The sequence below is a fragment of the Harpia harpyja genome, chromosome 3 (assembly GCF_026419915.1).
Source record: "Harpia harpyja isolate bHarHar1 chromosome 3, bHarHar1 primary haplotype, whole genome shotgun sequence".
Classification (NCBI taxonomy): Eukaryota; Metazoa; Chordata; class Aves; order Accipitriformes; family Accipitridae; genus Harpia; species Harpia harpyja.
In genome coordinates this window covers 46,070,523-46,089,460 of record NC_068942.1, presented here as the reverse complement: position 1 = coordinate 46,089,460, position 18,938 = coordinate 46,070,523, and the positions used below count along the sequence as shown (strand labels likewise).

The window sequence follows — 18,938 nt, the reverse complement described above, 5'->3', positions numbered from 1 at the left end:
GAAAAGTGGTACCACACAGTCACACAGCAGGTAATTCCAGATTCATCCTATGCTTGCAGTGATTCAAGGCTATGTGTGTGTTGCTTGATTGACTGGCTGCCAAAGGACTGGAATGGATAAAAGCCTTATCTTTGTAAGGGCACTAATTTGCCTCGCCTCTCCTCCCTCCAACCATTGATTTTCCCATGCTTTCTATCTTACTATCTTTGATGTGTCTAATTTTCTGTAATGACTCACAAACTTTGACATCTCTCATTTTGTAAAATTGGCTTGAAGTTGGTCACCAGGTTAAAAAACAGTATTTGGAAGGAAACCTGAGGGAAAGGGAAGAGGGAGATGGGCACAGAGAGATGGATGGACAGCATTTAAGTAATTTTGATAGGCAAAAGCAAGCATCTTTACTGAAGAATTTAGAAACGATTGTGTTTAGTATGTATATCTGGCAGTCAGAGTTTTTCTGTCACAGCAATGCTGAAAGCTTTATGCACTTTTTAAATTTATAAATGTTGATGCTTTTAAAAGTTTAGTTGCTTACCTGCTCCATACTCATGGAACAATTCTTTGGAAGAGCAAAATGGCCTTTCTCAATGAACTTGTGAAGTTGCAAATGTGGGCTTTAGTTGTTTAATAGTGATTATGTTGATAGTTTTAACTAAGGCATTAAGATTTTTTTTTAAGGTACTTAACATTTTCTGTCTAAGTTTAAAGGTGATTGCCTCTATGGAGTATCTAGGTGTATTAAAAGGATTGGGTTTCTCTGCACACATCTTCATAGTTTAGTTTTGGGGTTTTTTAGTTGCTATTTTCTTTGTTTTCCTCAAACCTGTATTCCTCAAGACTAGAGGAGAAAGCCCAAATTTAGCCCAGCATTTTGTGGAAAGACAAAAAGCAGTATTCTGCACCACTGCCATTTAAATGTTGGGTGTTTTCTTTCTTTTTTTCACCCTCTGATTTGTAGTGCCAGCTTATCTGTTTAGATGGGATTTCATAGACCTTCCATGCCAGAATAGGTAAGAACTAATCTGGGGAAGAATTATGAAGTTCAGATTTGAAACCTTTCACAACAACATGAGAAAGGAGGAAGAATTTAGTTGTTCATAAGTATAACTGCATTACAGAAATTCTGCTGAGCAGTCTGTTGGCTCCCATGAATCCATTCAAAATGTTGGTATTGAGAACTGATGAGCAGCGTCCTGTATACAAGCACGTGTCCTAAAAACTGTGTCAGCCAGAATAACTGGCAGCAGCTGATGCTGCTCACAAGAATCACAGAAAGGCTGAGGTTGGAAGGGACCTCTGTCCATCTCCTCTGTCCCCTGACCCATCTCTCTCAGATGCCAGGACTACCTTATCCTGTGCTAGTCCATCTTTCTTGAGTGGCACCGTGAGGTAATCGCTTGTGAGGTGGCTCATAGAGCAATGAGGCAGTTCGTCTGCAGGGATATTCTGGAATCTAGAAAAATTTGAAAAGAGCTTTGGTACTTGTATGCAACTCTGAAATCTTAAAATCTTGTAGCTGATTCTAAGAAGGTATTGGAACACTTAAAAATGCTTCAGTTAGCATAATGCTTAACTAGTAGAAACCGAGATGCAGCTTTCACAGGGGGCAGATTATTTTAAAGCCTCATCCTGCACCTTTTTCCCTATTGTTTTGCACAATCTCCTGCTGGAAACAGGGTATTGCCTAGATACGTCACCAGTGTGAACCACCATCATAGTATTTTTATGAATCTGCAAACTTCAGAATTGATGCAGTTTTCTGTGAGCTCTTACATGGTTAAAGCAAATAAAGGTTTTACTGGTGAGGGAGGAGGGACAGCTCAGCTGAGATGGTTGTAGCCAATCACCCTCTCAGTCCCCAGTATCTTTCATCATCCTTTTTGATTCTAGACACTTGTGTATTCTCAGTGCAGTGCTGTCTTCTTTTAGGTGCTTCATCACACATGCTACATGTATCAGATGGCCCTACCAGTCAGCTATCAGTGCCTTATCGACTTCCAGAGCTGGGAAACCCTAGCCCCCTCCCCACCTCCACGGTTTAGGGTGTTGCAAATAGGCTTCAACAGAAAACACAAACCACATAAAAATGTAGATCATAAAGCAATACAGTGCACATCTTGACATTGTTGGTTTTGTAGTGAAAAAGCCCTCATCATTGCATGGTTATAATAGCTGACTATGGTGTTTTGATGCATTTAAAACTGTTCTGCACTGTGAAGAGCAGAAATGCTATCTTTCTGCCTGGTGAAATGTTAGAAGATTAAACAGCAATGCCACAAAGTGCCGTTTCTTCACAAAAAAAATTTCAAATATTGTAACATCTTTGCAAGCTAAGGAATAGCAAAAGGGTATATGCCCTGCTGTGCAGGAAGAGTTTAGATACTCCATTAAGACATTCCCAGCCTGACTCAGCCTCTTCAGAGCAGAGTATTTTATAGCCGAGCCCCTCCATGCCCTTGTGCAGGCTTCGCCCTGCCTATGCTGATGTTTGTTTGCTCTTCTTGCCACAAGGGCAGGACACAAAACCAAACAGGTAGACAGAAGACAGGACCTCCAAGGTGGTGGTAATGGGAAATGAGAAGCCTCAAATTAAATTCTTATATACCAGTTTCATTTCTCTCCCTAGATGTCTTTGAAATGCTTAAAATGTGAGGGAGAAAATGGACTAGACTATACAAAATGGAAAAAGAAAAAAAGGCTTGCGTAATAAATATGTGTTCAAGAGAAGAGTCTTTCACTTTATTATCAAGATCCCCAATTACTTTTTCAGTAGAATATTCTGAAAAATGAAAATATCTTGGTGTTTGAAAGTCTTCCAATGGTGGGCAATCCAGTCACTAAAGAATTCTTAACAATGTTGAATTTTCCGTTGCTCTATACAAGAATTTTTGATCAGTAATTATTTTAAATAGATTTACTGAGTAAGATGCTTCAGAAAAGAATGTTCTAGCATCCCATTTGTGGCAAAGTACATTAAGGATGTTTTCTTAAGTATTCTGATGAAAGCACTGCTATTTATAAAATCTTAATTTATGTGCAGTTTACCATTCACCTGTTTTTGACATCTGGCAATATTTCCATACTTTCATTCTGTAGGCCTTCCTGCTTAGTTTGTGACACTACAGTACAACGAAATGTGATGGTTGCCTAAAAACAGCAACCCTGAGAGGAAGGCAGTGCTTCTGCTGGCAGTTCTAAATGCAAACAGGTCTTACAAATTATTTTAAGAGGACATTCATAGGAGTTTTCAGCTTACTGCTTCTCTTCCAAAATGTAACTAGAGGCTACTGATGTTAATGGCATCTGATGTTAATGGCCTTCTTTCCTCTGTTTTGGAAGCCAAGTTTTTACATTAAAACCACAGTAAGTAAAATTTTAAAATATGAAACAGAAGCCTTTTTATAGAATCACAGAATAATTTAGGTTGGAAGGGCAGCTGTGAAGGTCAGCTAGGCTAGTCCCCTGCACAAAGCAAGTCTAATAAGATCAGCTTGTTCAGGGAGACCTCCAGAGTCTTGAACGCCGCCAAAGAGAGAGAGTCCGCAACCTTGCTGGGCAACCTTTTCCAGTATTCAACCGAAACAAATGAGTTTATATAGGTATATATATGTGTGTGTGTGTATATAAAAATAATATTTATGGACATGTAAATATATGTATTTTATATACCTGCATATATAAAATTTTTATATATATATACACACAATTTATATATATCATTGATATGTATGTATGTAATATAAATTTAAAGAAAAAAGTACAGAATACAAAGGTCTGTCTTTGGAAAAGTCAGTATTTTGTGGAAAAACTTAAATTAGGACTTATAAATGTGAGTTGTAATCACTATTTTAGGATTTCTGCAGTCAACAGTACCAAAAAAAAAATTTCCCCAATGATGATAAGTATTAATTGTCACTAGATGAATCAGAGGAGAATGAGAGTAATTTGCAAAAATTCAGCACAATTGATTCACAGTATCCGTTACGATTTCTTGATACACTTCTGTAAATACACAGAAGTCAATAGTGGAATTCAGGAAAACAACATACCAAATGTGCATACCATGCATACCTATAAATTTTAAGACTTTTTTTTTTTGAGTACCCATTCAAGGAGAGAAATTCCATAATGAATTAGTAAATTGTGTGATGCATTCCATTTCCCATCCACTCAACAGCCTATTTAAAAGTGAATTTATTAATATTGCAGATCTTCGAATACACTGTAAAAAAAAAAAAAAGGAAAAAAGTTGGGCGGAGACACCAAACTTTTCAATGGCATATACCATTTGCATCTATTTTTGTTGTTGGCCATTTGTGAACTATGAGGATCACTAATGGTGCGGTTAATAATAATAATAATAACAACAACCACCACAATAATCCTATCATTCTCTTCCTCAGTGTTGATCAAGCACAGAGGACTCAGAGCAAATAAGGGAAACTAGTACACATATATGACTTGGAGTTTCAGGAGGGCCACAAGAACATGATATTCTTGATAGGGCTATAAGAGTGGCAAGAAATGAGTTCAGACTATGGATCATAACCTATTTAGCCTCCTACCTGAGGCAGTCACACACATACACAGCCTGAGACTGTATGTCAGAGCCTGTAGTGCCAAGTGCCATGGCATGCCAGCAGGCAGAGATACCAAACCCGGTGAGTCAGGCAAGGGGGGTCTGCAATTGCCAGGGAGTACTGTCTCTGTGGGCTCTGTCGACAGGAACCTCTCAATATTCTTCTGCTGCTCTTGTTGACTCATTTCCAGGACTGTTGCCTCGGCTGGGTGCGTAGGGCAGAAGCTAGCGAGGGAGAACCCTTGGCAGGATGCTCTGCGTTGCCATGTTACAAATGTGGTAACTGCTGGGTTTCTTGTGAGCTGCCAGAAATTTAAATGGAGAAGAGCAAGTGTTCATATGGGGTGTCATTCTCCTACAGCTGCCAGAGTGTCTTGGTATGGTCCTGACAGCTGATTGATTGATTTGATTCATTGCCTGTATAAGCAAACATATGAGAGGTGACAGGCTGTATAAGTTTTAAAGACTTCTCCCATTTTGTTGTTTGCTGTAGGCTTAGAGTTAAATATTGTTAAAGATTTGGAATCAGCCAAGAGAGGGAACTAATAGTTAAGAATAAGCAGTCAAATATCAGCATGACAAGATTACCACCAGAGGATATAATTTTTTTTTCTGTCCAGGGGAAAAGAAAGGTGTTGTGTTTATTCATATTACACAAACAGGGACAGCAGTAAGATGACAACATTTGTACTTTGCAAAGGTGTTTAGGAATAGAAATGACTGCGAGTCCCTGAAAAACAAAGTACGTTAGGTAAATGAGCAACATCATTATGACAAAAGTCATGTTTAGGTAGCTAAAACAGGAGAAATAATCTAGGCTACTTACCGCATCAGTAATTCCAATTTCATTTTAACTAATAAGGAATGTAGTTTTGAGCATGGCTAAAATACAGTAGCTCAAAAAGAATACAGTACAGATAGAAAGTTAGGAGTGAACATGCTTAAATGCACGGAGGAACATTCATGGGAGGAAACACTGGACTAGAGCTCTCTGGGCTCTTGTCAGATGGGGGTTGCATTAGGGCTAGAAAGCACTCCTGTTTACTGTCTCACACGTTGGGCTGAAGACCTACAATTAAAGTAAGCAAATTTTAAACTAATAAAATACTTTTTATGCAATTCATGATTTGTCAGCTAAAATCGTTGTTTTAAAATGTCTGATTGTAAGAGCATAGCAAGAGTCCAGAAAGGGAACGGAGAGTAAACTGAAATAACCCTTGTATTTTCACCCTGTAATCAGAACCTGAAATTGAGGACTGGCAATCAAGACTCCATAAAGAGTCTGAATGTTGCAACTCATTAAGGAAACATAAAGGTACACAACTGTAAAGCTTACTCCTGTTATAATTTGTTAGCATGTTTTTAGTCTCCGTATTTTTATTTTCTATATGTCAGGTTTGGTGGAGCATATGTTTCAAGTGGTATGTGAAGCATGATTTCTAGTACTCTGGCATAATTTCAGGTTGTAATTTTAATAATTAGTTGAATGAGTGACTGATGGGTGGTAAAGCTATAAACACTTAGCTTTAATTTTCAGGCTTCTGAGCTCACTGAGATAACTGGCTCAGTTCCAACTATTTCAAGCTTTTTCAGGATCCTCCCAGTTGGAAGAAATGACAAGAGACATTGGTTCACATATTCGAAGTTTATTCATAACCGTTAGGAACAGACACATGGAAACAAACAAATAATGGGATGAAACAGTCAATGTCAGTTCTAGGAACCAGCTCACTGAAAAACGATCAGCTCCAGAGCTGTACAGACTAGGCACAGTTTATACGTGTAATGTTAGAGTAAACAAAACATTGGCAAAAAGTTAAAAATCTTTGATTTTCTTTGAGTTAGAGATAGGGAGTAAGGAATAAATCTTTGTTTCTTTTAGAGTTCTTTGTTTCATAAAATATAGGCTTTCTGGTGAGATATCCTCTCGTCCCATGGCACCTGAGTGGAACTTGCCCCACTGAGATCTTCACCACTGCCACCAGCAGAGACATAAGTGAACTAACTATAAACTATATTGAAAATCCTGGTTTTTAGAACCTGTGCTTTCCTCTGTAGGATTTGGTATCAGCAGTTGTTCAGGGATGAACGTAGCTGGATCTCTTACCTGTTCCATAATGGCAGCTCAGTGTTCTGGAAAGACCTGTGGTACATTTCCAGATCATCATCAAGAAAAACAGCTTCCCACCGCTTGTGTTATTTGCAGAGCCCTGGGAAGCCAGCAAAAATCTGAAACGGCATGACTAGATCAGCTTTGTGTCAATGTGACTATATTTCTTGCAAGAGCTTGAGGGTACTTTAGATGCCTTTATGCCGCTGGAAATCTGAGCTAATAAACCCTGCCACCGCTGAGTTGGCACCATGTAAAGTTAGCTTAGGTGTATATCTTGGTGTTTCCTGACTTAAGCTTATATAGTGGCATTAGAGTGTATAAAGTCAGTGAAGGTTGATCAGCATTTAATATATGTGCCTCAGTGCTAGTCCTGCTGTATCCTAGCTGGTGCTGGTGGTGCTAATGTGGTGTCTCTGCCATATAGTCTAGATTTAGCAGGGTTCATCAGTTCAAACTGAGCTCTTGCCAATTAAATAAGTCCATGTGCATGGACTTATACAAGTCCTTTATATATAAGGACTTATAAATAAGACCTACCAGAATCAGTGTGTGATAGCCTGGCTTGAACCCAGTGAACCGAAATGGACTGTGTCATCTGGTGTGTTACACTGCATGCTCAGTAATAACTGTCTGCCAGGGTTTTTTCCTCCGTTATTTGAGGTATTCTTTTACTTTTGATAATGGAAAGTTGGCTGTAAAAAGAAAACTATATGGTGGTAGTTGTTTTTTAAACAAGCTGTAGGGTTTATCTTAATGCACTTTGTTTTTCTTGACCACTTCTGCTATTGTTTTTATTTGTTTTTTCTAGTTAGAGCTGAAAATTTCTCCTTAAAGTGTTTCTGTTTCAAAACAGTGTATTTTGCACTACCACTTGTTTTAAGGAGGCTTGAGAGTACTAGTACAAAAAAGATATCTAAAGAAAACACTTATGTTTTGGACAAAGAGGAATTGTCCCATTTTTAAGGTTCATTGCAGGCACTTTTGATAATACTGTTTTTCCCACTTCCATAAAGAATTTTGCCATAAACTATCAAGAAGTCACATTCAGTGAATTGAAATTTGTAAATATATGGATATCATTACTTCATAAAAACTGGATTTGGGGAAAAGTAGTTAATGTAAAATACTGTTTAGGTGGTAATGTATTTATACTAAATATATGAGTATTTTTATTAAATTTTATTTTCACTCATGTCCTCATTTTACATTATTAAATTATACTGATTTGTTTAAAGATTTAATCTTATAATGATTAAAGAGAATAGTTTAAAGATTCCTTTGCATGAATGGTCATCCTTATACCCAGTAAATTAGATAGCTACAACTGAATTTTAATCTTAACAGCTTTTCATCATCTCTGCTACCAGGAGAAAATAATGCCTTTTATAGCTCAGTATGGTGCTTGTAGGCCCTCGATTCAGAGCTTTGCATACAGAGCTGTGCTAAATAAATTGTTACTGTTTAATTGCTTACAGGAGACTTTTCTGTCCCAGGTGATTTGTTAGGCATGCAAACCAAAAGGGGCAGGTACACCAGACTGGGCCCATATGCTGATAGTTGTGGTTTAACCCCAGCCAGCAACTAAGCACCACGCAGCTGCTCACTCACTGCTCCCTGTCACGACCCAGACTGGACAGACCAGGGAGTGCTGTTTAATTCGAAATTCCCTCGGGCTAAATTAAGGTGAAACGGCACCAAACGATCAGTTAAAGATTTTATTCATGACAAAGGCAAACTGAACTGGGGAGGTGTAGTAATAGGTGACAGGGTTTCTCACAACAGGAATTGGCATAAGACTACTTCTGTAAACCGTGTAATCATATACATCAATTCAGGGAATAAGGAGATCCCTCCCCTTGAGTCACAAGGTTCAGAGCAGACCCCCTTGCTTTCCAGACTCCTCCTCAGAGAAGGGTCTAGGGGCAGCTGGATCCACTCTTAGTCTCAGACTTGGTCAACGGTTTATATCTTGAAAAGGATGAGGTGTAGGGATTGTGGAAAAGGAAAGAGAGAAGAAGACAGAGAAAAAGGAAGAGAGGAAAGACTTCACTTGTCCTGGGTCCAGCATTGATTCAGTCAGCCGAGGGGCTTGCGCACACAGGGCTTCAGTTTGTGTCCTTTTATCACCCTTGCCCCTCCTTTGGGCGGGCACCCAAACTCGTCAGATTAATGAGCAGTTTGTGAGCCTTTGGGCTTGGGGGTCGTTTGTGGAGTAACTTCTCCTTCCTGCAGACACGGCCATTGTTTGATCTTTGTATCAGAACAGGGAGCTGCTCACCCTCCAGCACGCCCTCCCGCTCCTGCTGCCGATGTCTGAGCTGATGGGCTTTTCACCTTGGTTCCTTGCTGTGCAGGGTTTGTCTTTAAGCAGAACTTGCCCCACCACAATGTTTGAGACATTAACTCTTTCAGTCTCTCATACCAGGCTGGACAGACCAGGGAGTCGTGTTGAATTCGGAATTCCCTGAATTCAGTGAAATGACACCGAACGATCAGTTAAACATTTTATTCATGACAGAAGCAAACTGAATTTGGGAGGCATAACAGCAGGTGGCGGGGTTTCTCACAACAGGAACTGGCATGGAACTGCCTCAGTGAACCGTGTAACCCATGGTAACCATACACATCAATTCAGGGAAGAAGGAGATCCCTCCTGTTGAGTCACGAGGTTCAGAGCAGCCCCCCTTGCTTTCTAGACTCCTCCTCAGAGAGGAGCCTAGGGGTGGCTGGATCCACTCCTAGTCCCAGACTTGGTCAATGGTTTATGTCTAAAGGGATGAGGTGTAGGGATTGTGGAAAAGTAAAGAGAAAGAGGCAACAAGACAGAAGGAGAAAAAGGAAGAGAGAAAGATTTCACCGGTCCAGCGATGGTCCAGTCAGCCGAGGGGTCCAGTTCTGGTGGGCTTGCACCCCTGGGGCTTCAGTTTGTGCTCTTTTATCATCCTTGCCCCTCCTTCAGGCGGGCACTCGAACTTACTAGGCCAATTGAAGTGTCATGAGTGGTTTGTGAGCCTTTGGGACTTGGAGGTCGTTTTGGGAGTAACTTCCTCTTCCCTGCAGACTTGACTATCGTGACTATCGTTTGATCTGTGTGTCAGAACAGGGAGCTATGCACTCTCCTGATGGGTGGTCAGTGGCTGCTTTTCCCCTTGGTTCCTTGCTGGGAAGGGTTCGTTGTTATGCAGAGTGTTGTTATGCAGAGTTCCTCTTTAAGCAGAACTTGCCCCACCACAATGTTTGAGACATTAACTCCTTCAGTCTCTGACACCCCGCCACCCAGCGGGATGGGAGAGAGAATCGGGGAAAAAAAAAAGTAAAACTTGTGGGCTGAGATAAGAACAGTTTAATAGAACAGAAAGGAAGAAACTAATAATGATAATAACAATAATAAAATGACAGTAATAATAAAAGGATTGGAATATACAGAACAAGTGATGCACAATCCAGTTACTCACCAACCAATACCCAGTTAGTTCTCAAGCAGTGATCCACCACACAGGCCAACTCCCGCCAGTTTACATACTAGGTATGATGTCACATGGTATGGAATACCCCTTTGGCCAATTTGGGTCAGCTGCCCTGGCTGTGTCCCCTCCCAGCTTCTTGTGCCCCTCCAGCCTTCTTGCTCGCTGGGCCTGAGAAGCTGAAAAATCCTTGACTTAGTCTAAACACTACTTAGCAACAACTGAAAACATCAGTGTGTTATCAACATTCTTCTCATATTGAACCGAAAACATAACACTATACCAACTACTCAAAAGAAAATTAACTCTATCCCAGCTGAAACCAGGACACTAACTTTGTAAAGGAGAGAATGTCTTTTTCTTCAAGTCCTTGTCTATAGTGGAGTTGTTGGCACTACCTGTTTATGTCCTGGTTTATGTGCTAACTGGCATTATTTTTCTATGATTGCACCTTCAGGCTTTGAAATCTTACAGCTGTGTATGATTTAACACTCTTCGTTCAGGCTGGAGTTGCACTTGGTTGTCATTGGGATTTCTGCAGTGTTACTAGCTCGTTAACACATTTAGTATTGTCAGCTCTGCTTCCTCCTCATTTCTGTTAATCTTGTTTTGTGTCACTCCCCTAGTCCGGTACTGTCTACTGTGGATGAGCTTTATTTGCTTTCACCTGAACTCAGAAGATGAACCCAAAACACTCAGTAAGACATCTGGTTTTGTGGTCTGATCCTGGATCTCCTCCAGCTCCATGCCTTGTCTTTGTGTTACCCTTGCCTCTTCCTGTAATCTAAAATTCATACTGTCCTTCCTTGGAAGTCCCATAGTGCATGGTTGTAGGTCTGGATTCAGCGAAGGCATCTCCTCAAACCATAGATACAATGACTAGGGGCATCCTCAAGTTTGGAATTGTCGCCTTCTGCTGTGATACAGTTTTAGGTATTTCAGGTGCTGGACAATGACGTGGGTAACACCAAACGAAGTAGGTGTGGGGTTTTTTTTCCTGCCATTTTTTACTATGTGTTTTTGAGGTGGTTTCTTTTAACAGAGCTTGCAGACTATGTTGAACTGTGCAGAAAATACAAGTTCCTTGAGGATGACAAGTTACCTGATTTCTGGTGTCTGGGGCTGTATGAGACATGAGTAGAGGGAAGACAGGACACTGAGGCCCTGGGGCCTGCGGGTTGGTCCTGGAGGATTATCTAAGTACCAGCAGGTCTGTATGCATTTAGCTGTGCAGCAATACAAAGAGGGGTGTTGCTGCCTGCCATAATGTGAAGTGTGGTTTCTGAAATCCTGTCATTAATTGATCATACAAACCTGGGCTCACAGGTCCATAATAAGACATTTGTGTTTTGGGGACAGAGGACATAGAGAGGTGACTGGAGTGGTTTATATGAGAAATGCAGTGTTTATAGATTGAATGTGTCATTAGGAAAATGTAGTATAGTTTTTCTCATGATGCTTGTGTTTCTTAATCAAGCTGGCAGATAAGATGTGAAATGTGTTAGCATCTAGCATAGGCATAGTTTGTCATATTTAAAAGTGCATCTAGCTGAGATTGATTGTAGACTTTGTGTAAATTGCAACCAAGAATCCATGTAAACTGTTAAACTGGGCCTACATAGGATGCTGTGAATTGTTTCAGATGTTGTTAGCTAAGAAACTAAACATATTTTTTTCCTGAACTAAATAAAATACAAGAAAACTAAAATTAGGGATAAGAATATTATTTTTTTTAGAGTAATGGAAAACACTCTCAGACATCTCCTAAAGAAATAAGCAAAGCTGAAAAGCAAGACCTCTTTGTAAAGACTGCCCTTTAAAGGAATGGTTCTCGGCATCTGCTGTAAGTACAGCTGTTCTAACCTGTGATAGAACTAATAATTTCAGAGAATTCTAAAAGGAGGTATTACTCTTCAAAAGTACTTAGCTTTGTTGTTGTTGTTGTTGTTGTTTTAAGTCTTCTCTTCCCTTCTCTTATATATGCTTATCTTCTTCTATCCTTTTCCTTCCCATCCTAGAATTTTTTATGGTTTTACAGTGAAAGGAGGTGCAACAAAAACTTCTTATTGAAAATACTTGTTGGGGAAAAAAATCCAAACCACAAACTTTACTTCTAATGAAAAGTAACAAGACTCCAAAGGAAACAATTCCATCAAGCATTTAGTATTCGTAGCTTCAAGGAATTTAATTCTTTTATCAGGTACAAACAATTAGAAGTGTTGGTAATGCTACATCTCCAAAGATTTGAATGTCTTTAATGACTTCATGTTTTTTTTCTGAAGTTCACCTGATCACTGCAGTGATCACACTTACAGTGTGATTGAGTTGAAACTCAAGCTTGTTAGAATATTAGATTAAAACCCAGTACAGAATTTGTAGCCTAAGGCCACACGAATACTGTAAAATTTAAATGATAAATCATTTGAAAGAGGCATAACCCACTAGACTAATGGATACACAGAAAAGTGGCTTATTTAATTGCTGTTAGAAAATGTGAGAAACCTTGGGGGGGTTTAGAAGTTCATAGCCTTCAGAGAAGCTCTAACATAAATTTTACAGCATTAGCAACTGTGGCACAGAAGGCCTCCTGTGTTCAAGAACAATTCCTGTGTCATTTAATCTATTCCTAAATCTGTCGAGAACCAGACTGTGCACTTTCCTTGCCCTCACTGTTCTTAGAGAAAGATTATTTGTCAGGTTTCACCCCTCTAGCTCTTGGAAAATTTGCTATTTCTTCCGATTTTTCTCACAGTTATTTTTCTTGTGCAACACTATTTGTTATCTCTGCTCCCTCTGAATTTTGTTTTGCTGGTGTATTTATATAAACACACCAGCAGCAACCATCTAATGCTTTTCATTTTGCTAAGCTAATCAAGAAAGCTCTTTTTAACCTTTGAGAGGTCTTACTTTTCTTTATCATTGCAGTAGCCCTCCTTTGCATCTGGCTTACAGGTGGCATTACTCCTTCCATTCAAATGTCAAACTTCTATTTCTGGTTTCTGATAACACCATTTTTCATTAGGTCACCTGAACCTTTCTCTTCTCCTGTTTTTCCAGTAGATTAACTCCTTTTTTATAGTAGTACTTTTTTGTCAGTCTTTGAGGATAGCATGTTGGTGCTTCGTAGCACTTCGTTTGAAAGGAAAGGGAGAGAAGACTTGCTCTGCTCTGAGATCCAGTGAAGGACAGTTTGAAGAGCTTGCTATGGGATGTTCATAAAGGTGGATGTTAAATTTTGCTGTCTTGAAAAACCATACTTAAAATTTCCCTATATTTTGGTATATGACAAAAACTGTGTGAAAAACAAAGCAGATGACAGAAACATTTATCAAGTGTGAGAGGCAGATGTATACAGGGAGTCAAACTAATCACTGCAGTCTTGTCTTTGCGGTTGATAGGTTGTCTGCTGTATCAGACTTTACCTGGTGAGAGAAAATAGGGACAAATACATTGTACTGGTGGTTACTGATGTGGCAGAGAAAGCACAAGAATGCTCTTGCTGTGTGGGTGAGAAAGAGGCTACTTACTGGATTTTGGTGACTTGAAATAACCAGAATAAGATATATGTGTTCTTGCTCTTTTCTGCCCAGAACTTGTATTTGGGGCTGAATTATAATACATGAATTGAAACTATAGCTAGTCTTGGTACTATGACTAGCTCTGAACGCCCAATGAAAATAAATTTTATTAAGTAAGTTGAAGTTACTGGTTTGCCCTTTTATTTCAAATAGGTTAATCTCAGCAGTGTGCTTTCTTTGATCTGCAGGCTTCATCAATAGCTTGCAGAAGCAGCCTTTGTCTTCCTTTGTTTTTCTATCAGATTTTCACATTACTTCTTAAAATAAAAATTTCCACCAGTGGATACATTCTGTAACTTGTTCCAAACTGTTGCACCTCGGTCTTTGTATTTCTGATTACAAAGTTTTCAAAGATAAAAGGGAAAATGAGCTCAAACTCAAACAGTGATGTGATCGGGACCTTCTCAGCTACTTTCACCTGTCTGGAACTCTTGCTGTTCGTGATATGTTCTTTGACAGCAGAAATTAAGTGGTTATGTAAATGGAAAGGATACAACACTGACTTAAAAAGGCCCTGCTTATTTTTCGAATGCAATTCTTTGTTCTCATGGGATAAAAAAATCATTTGCATCTGGACTTGTATGAAAATTATTAACCATCTCTGATACTGCATATCCTGTACAACTTAATTTCAGCAGCACAATGTTTTGAACTTGTTAGTCTTATTCTTCAATAATTTAATGAGTTTTATACGTTAAAAAGAAAAACTACAATCCATATAAAAGAGAGACTCTTTTCTTCATGTGGCTATTTCAGCTCTTTTAATGCTCCATTTAAATAAAATGTTTTGTTACCTTTTTTTGCATAGCGCTCAGGTCAGAATATGTGAACCTGTGGAGGGGATGGTATGTTTTCTGTCGCCTGACCCTGCTCACACCTAGGCAAATCTTTGAGTGCTGTTTATTTGTGTGCTGTAAATACCACTGTACTTTAACTCAATTTTTAAAATTGTTTCCACTGTGACATATTTGCCCAGATACTGCACAACCTACTAGTAACTATGTTAAGGTGCTGCAACTACTTTTGTTGTTAAATAGTTGTGGGTTAAAACTGAAAGTGTTGCCGTTTTATGATTTCATTCTCTTATGTCCATTTTTAGCAGAATGAAATTTAAAATGGGAAGGAAACTTGAAATTTGATGTGCATCAATGCCTTGCAATTTTGAAAATGGTTTTTAGATTATCTGCCTTGGAAAAACAAGGCTTACATGATCAAAAGATAGACAACGTTATCCTTCAGTCTTTTTATTGGTCTTCCAGGTCTCCGCTTTTAAACTGTTTAAAAAAGTGTTAACAGGATAATAGAAAACTAACTGCAATGTAACAAAAAGAGAATTTTTAAGGGTACAGTTATCTATAAATTAAGTGAAAATTAGCAGCCAGGGAAAGAGGACACTCAGATTATTACTCCCACTGAGGAGAAAGCAGATTGGTATTGACTGGTGCTTTCACATGCATGGCTTTGTATTAGCTTTAGCTCTCTTCCTTGTGTGGGTATCAAAGGGAATCTGGATTTATTATGGTGATAGCAAATAGCATTTAGATCACAGGTTTTTAGGAAACCAGCCTGCATTATTTCTGCTACTCACAGACAACATATTTTTCTAGCAGTTATAAGCATTTGCAATTTGCATACAGACTAGTAGTTCTTTTTATTCTGTAAATACGTCAGAGAGATTTGTGTGCAGATATGCAAATAGTGTAAGTGCTCTTATAATTAATTTGCTGTCTTCTGTAATAGATCTTGTGAAGGTGCTACAAAATTTCTGTAATATGCCATCTGTCTTATGTATGTTTTCTGGTTGACACACAGTCACTTGAAAAATATGGCAGTGGCAGATAAAAGAGGCAGGATATTTCTCTCTGATGTTACTGTTCACGGGACCTACAAAATGCCTTAAAACCATTTTAATAGTAAGAGAATCAATCTTTACATTCTGGTACTATCCCATTCCTTTGCCTTCTTTAAAGTATGCCTATAGGACAGGAATTCTATGTCTGCAGGAGAACAGTCTTTTAAAGAGAGATGTTTTGAGGTCTGAGAAAAAATTCTGTTACCTTCTTCTATCCTAAAACCTAAGTTTCCTTAGCAGTGTTTGTTAGGTCTTTAAGTCAACAATATGTACAATTACAATAGGTGAAAGTGGCTGCTTGCAGTGTCTATAAGGTTGGGCCTATAAAAACAAAATACTTAAATCCTGCTACATTTGCATGCAGTGCATGGAACAGAACCACCTGAATCTGAAATGAGACTTCTGAATAATTCTTTACCGCAAGCAAAACCAGACTAGAATACAATGCTCTGCCAGACCAGTACTTTCCAGAACATAGCAAGTGTATTAAATATTTTTTGTATTTATCAGCTGCTGAATGAAGCTGGTATAAAAAACTAAACATATAAATGATCCTATAAAAAGAGAAGTAAGGAAGAGAGATCTGCTATGGAATGTCTGCCAAAAATATTACAAATAGATGAAGAAGTCCTAAGAAAAAGATCTGAACTTAGGAGATGTTATCACTAAAAGACAAAAATGTAATAAATTGGTATCTTATATTTCAGTGCATACTGTTCAATGTTGTAGTAGGCCATGTATTTTCGAACCAATAGTGCATCACAGTAATCAGTGACTGTCTTTCTGAGTGTAGCATTTTTGTTGTCAAGATGGTTTTTATCAACAGGTAACCACTACTAATCTGAAAGCAATTCTGAATTCTGAGAACCAAGAGGAAAATCTGGCAGGTAATAGTAGTTTTCTGGAATTGCATATTTTGATATTGTGGAGGTAAACATTTTTATTAATTTTCTTTACCAGACTGTAGATAGCCCTTCATTTTTCGAGGATAATGATTGCATTTTTTTCTAAAGCATATGATATGAAAATGACCATTAACAGTTGTAGAATTTGAAGTGCTCTGATCTAAAGAGGGCTTGTGTTTACTGGGAATACACTGGGATAAGAAGTTAAGTGACAGTTTTAAAGGGCTGTATTGTTTTCAAATTGTAGGACATTAAAAAAGGATAAAGTTTGCAACAGATTATATGCTACCTCTATTTGAAGAAGATGATAGTTTACCTTCAGAGTTGAAGGACTTCTCATTCTGGAAATCAACAGGCTAATAATCCATTTTTCTTCCATGTGGTCTCATTTAAAGCTTTGTTAAAGAAAGCAAAGGAAAAAAAAAATCACATGGACAGATTTAGAAGTTCACAAATGCCAAGTGGGAAAGCTTCACAACTGTTGTAAACTAGATGTTTGCACATTAGAGTGTGAATGCTGATTTTAACCTTTTCATATGGAATTTTGTATGCTGTGTATTTGACAGGTGAGAACTGAATTCCCCCATTGGCTTGCCATCTCTGTTACTTCTAGGCACAAGACTAGATAGGGGTCAGAAACAGAACATCAGTAATAGAAACCAGAAGCTGAAAATAGGACGAATGTTGGGTGCATTGGAGCTATTGCTAAAACCTCTTCACTTTTGATACATGTAACAGCTCACTTGGTGATGTTTTTCAGACTATGTGTTTCTGTGGTAGGAGTGGGTTCAGTCTATGGCTGTGATATTTGTGCCAATATTTAATTTCTTAAAAAACATTTCTAGTACCTTATAGACTGTCATTGTATGTACAACAGTCCATGGAGCAAATGTATTTTGGGGAGCTTTTCTTGTTGTGATTCTCCTTGTCTATAAGGAGTATATGTAGGGGGTGTAATACAGATCAGAGGCTCAGCCACTTGGTATATTTGTAGAGGGGAGCAGCTAACAATGCCATATCTCTCCATAAATGACACACTCAACACTGCTTAAAATACTAGCTTTTATAAACTTCTGGGGAGTTAAAAAGATAAAAATGAAATTTTGAAGCAAGACAATAAAATCCTGCATGGGGATTGTGTTCATACAGATGTCCTATGCAAAAGTCTCCCTTGGTTGTGCTTTAAAGACAAGAAGTTAGGCATGGCCTTTATGTATGTAGTACAATTTGTGTCTGTGGTGCAAAGTTGTCTTGTGCCTTTTCTTCCCTCAAACCTTAAAGCACCATTGATCATCCTGATCTTTCTGCCATACCATCAAACACAGTTTCACCCTATGTCCTGTTTAAAATAAATAGCTTGCATTTCAGTCAGAGTATTCCATTTTTTAAAATACATGCAGTGTTGATTTACGGTTTTCTAAGCCATGAGAAATGTAGTACCTACTCTGATTGATTGCTTCCACCCCATGTTTATTGCAGAATATTTGTTTTGTTTCCTGGGCTAGAGTTTGCAAGGATGTGAGGGAGCGTGGCTGTGCTTGTATGCAGGTCAGTAGAGTGCTAAAGTCTTCCTGTAAGACGCCTTACTCCAGCCCATTCCACTGAATTACTTCCTCTTGCTGGAAGCTCTCCTATTGCTATCAATGCTAGTAATTTAATTGGCAATTATAGTCAAATGTTAGTTTTCAGAAATTTGATTTTGGTGAATATTAACTAAACTGTTGGAATTCTTGGTTGTTAAAACTGGGTTTGAAATTTTTCACATTTATCTGAGGCATCTATGTTTTCTCAATCTGACTAGAATAGTAACCTAAGAAGAGGCTTGCTTGCAAATTTGCAGCTTCCCAGTGTTCTGACTCTCCTGCTACCAAAGAAAAAAATGGGGAGACGAGGTTGCCATATCACAACCTCTGTGTCCTTCAGAAAGTTTGCTATAGTCAGAAATAACTGTAATTCCATTGAATTGATGCTGACCAGCATTTGTGCCGCTACTTTTTTTCCTTCTCTCAAATTGACTGAGGTGTTGTTTAAGAGAAATGAGCCCGCTTCTGGGAATGGGGTACATGTGCTGAAAGAATTAACCAAGAAAATGGATTTGGAGTTTCAGGTTTAAATCACGTCGTCTTCTTCCCCCTGTACCCCCCCCCCCCCTTTTTTTTTAATTTAATGTAGTGAAGAAAATGAAAGCACACTAATACTCTTAAACTTCTGTGAAATTTACTGTGTTGTAATTTCAATTATTACAGTAACTAGCTGCTTTACATGCACTTTATAAGTTAATTATAAGCTGTTTGAATAAATTTTTGCTCTTAATTGCTTGTTTTGGATATTGTTCATATTAAACATCTTTGCTAACCCATGAACAACTGTGAACTTAAATATATAGCAACTCTTACTGTTTCTGATTAGGTAAAGAATACCGACCGGTGCATGATTAAAGACACTAC

At 38.5% G+C, this 18,938-nt stretch overlaps 1 protein-coding gene across 19 annotated transcripts in view; it reads left to right on the top strand.

Moving 5' to 3' along the window:
- GPHN (gephyrin) overlaps positions 1-18,938 on the top strand; it is a 313,923-nt gene that overhangs the window by 71,429 nt on the left and 223,556 nt on the right. The gene's annotated exons all lie outside the window — the stretch shown is intronic.